The sequence below is a fragment of the Mastomys coucha genome, unplaced genomic scaffold (assembly GCF_008632895.1).
Source record: "Mastomys coucha isolate ucsf_1 unplaced genomic scaffold, UCSF_Mcou_1 pScaffold22, whole genome shotgun sequence".
Lineage (NCBI taxonomy): Eukaryota > Metazoa > Chordata > Mammalia > Rodentia > Muridae > Mastomys > Mastomys coucha.
Window position 1 is genome coordinate 203183566 of NW_022196905.1, and position 7777 is coordinate 203191342.

Consider the following 7777-nt stretch of genomic DNA (forward strand, 5'->3'; position numbering starts at 1 on the left):
ACACACAAACACACACACAGATAGACACACAGGCACACCACAGACATACACACAAACACACACACAGACATACACACAAACACACACAGACATACACACAAACACACACACAGATAGACACACAGGCACACCACAGACATACACACAAACACACACACAGATAGACACACAGGCACACCACAGACATACACACAAAAATACACACAGATAGACACACAGGCACACCACAGACATACACACAAACACACACACAGACAGACACACAGGCACACCACAGACATACACACAAACACACACACAGATAGACACACAAGCACATGCACAGACATACACACAAACACACACACAGATAGACACACAGGCACACCACAGACATACACACAAACACACACACAGATAGACACACAAGCACACACACAGACAGACACACAGGCACACCACAGACATACACACACAGGCACACCACAGACATACACACAAACACACACAGATATACACACAAACACACACACAGACAGACACACAGGCACACCACAGACATACACACAAACACACACACAGATAAACACACAAGCACACACACAGATAGACACACAAGCACACCACAGACATACACACAAACACACACACAGATAGACACACAGGCACACGCACAGACATACACACAAACACACACACACACACACACACACACCACATACAACATCTGACATACACATGCACACATACAAACACACACAACATCTAGCCTATAGACACAGATATACACAGACACGCATTTACACACACAACATCTGGACTACACACACAAATACACACACGCGCGCAGAGTTATATCCACTCTCATATGGATATATGCACAGATATACTTCTTACAATACAGTGTGAAAACATATCACCAAAGGGGAGAAAATAGAGATTAAAATAGACAGAATGTTAAATTTCATGTGAACTATTTTCTCAGGAGGCAGAAGAAATATAGATGTAAATGTCTGAATTGATTTTACATTTAAGTCCAACTTCACAAACTCGATGATGTTTTTTTTTTTTTTGAAGAATGGAGTCCAGATAGTAGGAAGGACATTTAACTGGGCCTTCTTGGTACTGAGTGGACCTTTTCCTCAAGAAACCAAATAAACCTGTGCACCTCCATATTCAAATGAAACTAACCACAAAGCACAAATGGAATTATAGGTTCAAACTTTCTATTTTGAAATAAGTATTCTCTGATTAAATGAGACTTGACAAATTTAATGAGAAACTAATGGCAACCTCAAGCCAAATCTCCTTATTTATTCTAAACAAAGGTCAGCACCCGTTCATGCAAGATTAGCAAGCTAAAGATGTTTGAAGATAAATTGTGCCATCTCTCTCTAAAATAATGTTTAGTGATAAACTTTTTAATGTTTAAAGAATAACCTATAAATGTGAAATTTACATTTAAATCATATTAGAACTTATCTATTTTATTTTTCACATATGGAAATTATAACAGCTCTGAGCTTCATTTTCAACTGTTAAGTGCAATATTTATCTATATTCTATATAACTTCTAGGGAAATAAGGTTCAAAGAATAGCCTGACATAGCAGCTTTGAGCAGTTAAGAAAACAAATGAGGGTTTCTGATCAGCTGTAGAACTTGTCAATCAAGCCTGAATTGTCTACATGTATTTGCTGGAGGGGCTATAGTATGTACACACCTGTGAATTGGAGGCTGTGGTCATAAAAGAAAATTGCCATTGTCCTTGTTATATTGTCTCTTCAAATGTCCTGATCCCCAGAATGTAAGTGTCTGCGGTAGGGAGATAGGGGTAGTTATTAGCTGAAATGAAGTCATATGACCACCGGCAGGCTCTTAACCAGTGTCACTGTGTCCTTGTAAGCCTAAAAGAGCCACAAGGTGCCAAACAAAGAACAGCAAATAATCCAGTACCAAGGGCAGAAACACAGCCACAAGACATGACAGAACAGACTAGAAGTGGCCAAGCAGGAGCTAGCAATAAACGAGTATGAAATCCCTCTGTGGGACTTAGGAATATGTCCTTGGTCCTTCAGCTTCCTGAACATTTTTAATGCTGTAATCTTTAATATAGTTCCTCATGTGGTGGTGAACCCTTACCATATAATTATTTTTGTTGCTACTTTATAACTGTAAATTTGCTGTTATGAATTAATATAATGTATGTGTTTTCTGATAGTCTTAGGCAACCCCTGTGATAGCATCATTTCACCCCCACAGGGGTCATGACCCACGGGTTGAGAACCACTGCCCTAGAACTACAACATGATATGTTTCTTTTTGTCTTCTGAGAGTGTTTAGTACATTGTTAAAGAATCAGTTGGAAGCTAGTGGTAAAAGTTTTAATACTTAGAAAATGACAGGGAACATTCCATGTATTGATTATAATATTATCATTCAATAATACCTACATATAAAGAAAACCAGGACTGAATTGGTTTGAAAGATTAGCAATAGACAGATGCATTTACTGACAAGGAGCAGAATTCACTGAAATTCTACTCTAACAGACAAAACTCCATTCTGGAAACCCAAGAGTCCATTATATATGCAATAGGACTTTAACCTCTAAATTACTATTAGCTTGTATATTTATCTATACATTTTAAACTTAATTATCCAAAAACTATATTTGATTTTACTTATGTTGACTTTATATATACTGCTTAAAATTGTGGAAGGAAATCTATTGGTGGTTCACCTAAAACACTCCCAGCTTTGAATATTAGTTAATATTTTAGAATTATCACTAGAAGCCATTCTTTCCCCAGCATCCCAAATTCCACTTCATTCAAGCTGAGATAGTAGAATGATTCTTAACATTCCCATTTTCCCTAGAGCAAACTGAAGATTTAAAGAGTGTGATGTACAACAGACAATGGACAAGTCCTAGCTGTAAGACTGGAATATCATGGGAGAACTAGGACTCATAACACAGTCATTAATTTGCTCATACCTAAAAGCAGATGTATGGAGCCTGTAACTTAATCATTTCAGTCTTCTTTTAATGATGGTTCTTAAATGATTTAACCTCCCTTCTAGCCCACCACCCACCAGAGGTAGTAGAAAGGAAAGGATACAAGGAAAGTGGACCTGTTTAAAAATGGTTCTTTGGAGCAAATTCCATCTGCATTGTCAGGAAATCCACAGTTCAGTTCAAAGGTCAACAAAGGCAGCTCAGTCCACTTGCAAACACTTCAAGGATATACCAGCAGTCCAGATCAGTAGAGTTGGGAGAGCAAACACGAGTCAGCAATGGTGACACTACCTAGCAGGAAGAACCAGGTTTCAGCTTCAGCATAAGTTAGCAGAAGGGACCAGGGCCAACAGGAATGCCAAGAAAAGTTCCCAGCTGTGCCTCTCTAAGCTACTCAAAGATCACCAAAGAGAGATGAACAAGTGTTGCACAGCTAGCTCTATAAGCAAGCCAAGCTCAGCCTCATTCACTGTCCTTCAACTCCTTTTTATACTCCCTCCAAACATCACCTGTCCTCCACAGGTCTTGCCTCAGCAAGGGCTTCTGTCTCAGCTGACTCCACTCTGCCAATCAGACAGGAGTCCAAGGAAGTGGCAAGAAACTGCAGCAGGCCATCTGAAGTTTTTTGATGCATTTCTTTCTATGGCGTCCCAACAAATCTATCTCACCTACACAATGGAAGGCAGACCAATACATGAATGTTGTTAGCAAAGAATCCTTAATCACATGTCCTTTCATATGTTTGCTTTAGCAGAATATCCTTTCTCCTGTGTCTGGAGCAGTAAAACATTCCTTCACAAGTCTGCCTTAGCCTTTCACCTATGTCTGCTTCAATGAAACATTCCTTCAATGTTTGCCTTAGCAAAACACCATCCAACACAACTGACTTTCAAATAAATAAATAAATAAATAAATAAATAAATAAATAAATAAATAAATAAAACCCCTTCTGGTACTTCATTTAAAAAATAAAAAAGGGGGAAATGCTACGTACACTCTTCTACTCCAGTCACATCCAAAATATCGGGGGTAAAATCCTGATTAAGGATAAGAGGCAATAAGAATCCAAAAGGAGTTCTATGCCTCTTGGATTTCAGACAGTCTCTGGTATCCCCTAACTCAGATGTGTTCCAGATTAGTCTTTCCAATCGTCAACACGGCCTCATATTTAGGCATAAAGGTACCCCAAGAAGTGATTCATTAATGGTTAAGATTGGGCAATATTTCCTGATCAACACAATGTTTCTAACCTATCCTGGTTTATTACCAAGCTTCCCATAACTTGTAATTTCTCTCTAGGAAACTGCCTTGCTAGAGCTAACAAGGGTCAGACATATTCCTTAGGGCAATAATAGTTTACGATAGCTAGAAATGTTATATATACTAGAGAGTGATGAAGGGCTTCCCTCACTTAAAGACAATAGCTAGGAGTGTCAGGTCAGACCCTCCTAGTCATTGCCTCCAGCAGAATCAGAGAATTAGTGTAGGAATACCAAAATGCCTCAACAGGGAGGGTTCTACTCCTCTTCACACCTGAGGACCAAATCCCACTGACCTTGATGTGCTGGTCACTTGCCTACATGACCTCAGTCTTGCTGTCACCCCTGCCTGCCTACGTGACTCTTGAAATTTGCCCTGCTTGCTGTATGCTACTTAAGCCTGCTTTTCACTTTATATACTAGGACTGGGACTCGCAAAAGGACTTGCAGAGGGACTCGCGCTGCACTTGCACTGGCACTCAGACTAAGACTAGAACTTAGATGGGCTAGGACTCAGATTCAGGCAATCCGCAGTCCCCTCGGGTCCAGAGCACTTGGGCCCAGGGGATGCAGCACCAGTTCAGAGGAGATAGCTGCTGCTTTAGACCCAGTATGTTTCAGATAGCCTCAGATGTACCTCAACTATTGAGCTGCCAGATTTACCATCTCTCTTTTGCAATGACTGTAAAAGTCTGATGCCATTTCTAAGAAATACACTTAGAGCCTATACTTCATGTGTCATCTCTGCCATCATTTCTTCGCCTATGCCTTATTGACCTGAGTAGGACCCCGTCTCTCCCGCGGGTTGAGGGAGGCCCAGATTGGCCGGCCCATAGCCAAGTTTCCACTTCAGGAGCCCACATTTTTTCAGCCATTCATTACAAATTTCAAGTCCTAGCAATGGGGGAAAAAAGGCTAGTGTGAAAAAAAACTAATAAAATTCAAATGGTGTAGATTTAAGAAGTGAAATACAGACTTCATGAAAGAATCTTAACACACTATTTGAGCTTTTACACTATCAAATTGATGGAGGGGAAAGATAAGTAATTTTTGTGTCTAACCATATTATGTGCCTAATAATTTCCATCTAGCATTTACACTTTGGGACACTGTAGTCAGACAAAGTTGCCTTTTAATATTTAATGTCAGCTCTAGTAGAATAGACTTAATTACTTAATTAGTTATAATTTGATTTTTCATTTATAAAATGGCCATGGAAGCTGTAGAGTACATGCACAGATCTGTAGTGCAAAGCATTCACTTGGCTGTGTAACATGCACAAATGATGACAGTTAGGAATTCCAGGCTATGCAGATCCTTAAAGGGACAGAGAAGGAATATATCAGTCTGCATTTAAACCAATCAGAGCAGAAAGTGGAAGAACCAACACAGCAGGTAAGGTGAGAATGTGGTTACTTATAATACGTGCTCGTGTATGTACATGCACATATGTATATGTACATGTAATGGTTAATCATAGTATATATTACATATATTGTATATATAATATGTTGAAGTTGTACCAATGAAATTAAATACACATGTACATTTAATAGCTCTAAATCACATATACTGTATGCTACAAGAATATAACTTTGAATTTCTATCATATAAAAATGCATACCAACTTAAAATATGAAACTTCTTGCTTTCTTATTCAAAAAGAAATACATTCATAAACAAAGAGCTCATTAAGACTCAGAAGATTTATAATTGTTGCTTTATACCTTGTGCTCATTTTAGGATGGCTCAATAACATGGCAGGTTGCAAGCCATGTGACCATGGTACATCCTGCAGAAGTCACAAGCAGAGATAAAGGAGAGGCACATGGTTGCTGTTTTAAAACATTTGTTTTTCTATAGACATATTTATATATTTTAAATGAGACTTCCATTCAAGTTACATACACACACACATACTTATATACACACACACATATACATACCACAAATAAGAGCTGAATCAAATATAGTTACATATATGTCATAAGTTATAGATTATGTGCAATATGTCACATGTCATATGTCACACATTATGTCTTCTATATTATACATTTTATGTTATACATTATATATTATATATTAATTATATATCATGTGACATATTGTATATCATATATCATACACCACACATCACATATCCTACGTCATATATAACATATCACATATCATATATATTATGTCATGTGTTATGTATCTTGTTATGTGTTATGTGTCATATGGTATTTGTTATGTATTTTATAGTATATAGTGTATAGTATATAGTATATACACTTTATATTATACAGTGTATAGTATATCTGCTTATATACTCTGTAATATCCACTTATAAGTGACTATATACCATGAATGTATTTCTGAGTTTGGGTTACTCCACTCAGGATGATATTTTCTAGTTCCATAAATATATTTATAAGTTCTTATTTATATATGTTTGAAGCCAAATATTGGTTCAGTTAATATACATTTTAAACTATACCCAATGAACAAATTATAAATCCTTAGATAAGAGTTTACAGCATAATCTTAAAGTTTTTTTTTTTTTGAGAGCCACATGCAAAGAAATCAGAGATAAAAGATTTTTTAGTTAATTTATTTATTCACTTTGCATCCTGATCTCAGCCTTCCCTATCCTTCCTCTCCACCCAGTCCCACACTTACAAATCCCTCCCTGCTGAGGACCAGCCTCAGTCATTTCGGGAATTCTCAAGAATGGGAGGATTATAAAATCAGAATTGTGGGCAAAAGCGCAGGTACAAGCTGACAGGTGACTCATTGCTGATCTGAAGCTGTGCTTAGAGACAGCTTGCAGTCTCTCTCTCTCTCTCTCTCTCTCTCTCTCTCTCTCTCTCTCTCTCTCTCTCTCTGTTGTTCACCTCACTCTTTTATTAGTTACATACTCTCTTGTTACACGATAATACACTATCAAGTACCTTTTCATTATTTTCCTCAACCCCATTATTTTTCCTGAAAACCCCATGTAACTATGTCATCAGAAAATGTGATGCAACCGGGCAGTGGTGGCACACACCTTTAATCCCAGCACTGGGGCGGAAGAGGCAGGAGGATTTCTGAGTTCAAGGCCAGCCTGGTCTACAGAGTGAGTTCCAGGACAGCCAGAGATACACAGAGAAACCTTGTCTTATACCCCCCCCCAAAAAAAAAGAAAAAAGAAAAGAAGAGAAGAAAACATAACACACACACACAAAGTCACAATTCAGTGTCTGCTAAAGCAACTTATGCATTAACACTTATTTCTCAGAAAAACCTCTATACCACAGGGCATCGAGGCATACACTTGCAGTTACAGCATTAGCATGAGACCACATAGGTGATAAACTGGATGGGAAAATGATACTATTCTTACTTGTCTTAAATTTGTAACATCTCTTTACTAAGCTCATCTATTTGTACAATGCTTTTCAAACTCTTTTTCATTTGCAATATTAACTCCCCTTGCAGCTCCCCCGAGAGGTTCTTCATAAGCCTGGATTCTATCTCTTAGAGCTTGTACCCTAGTT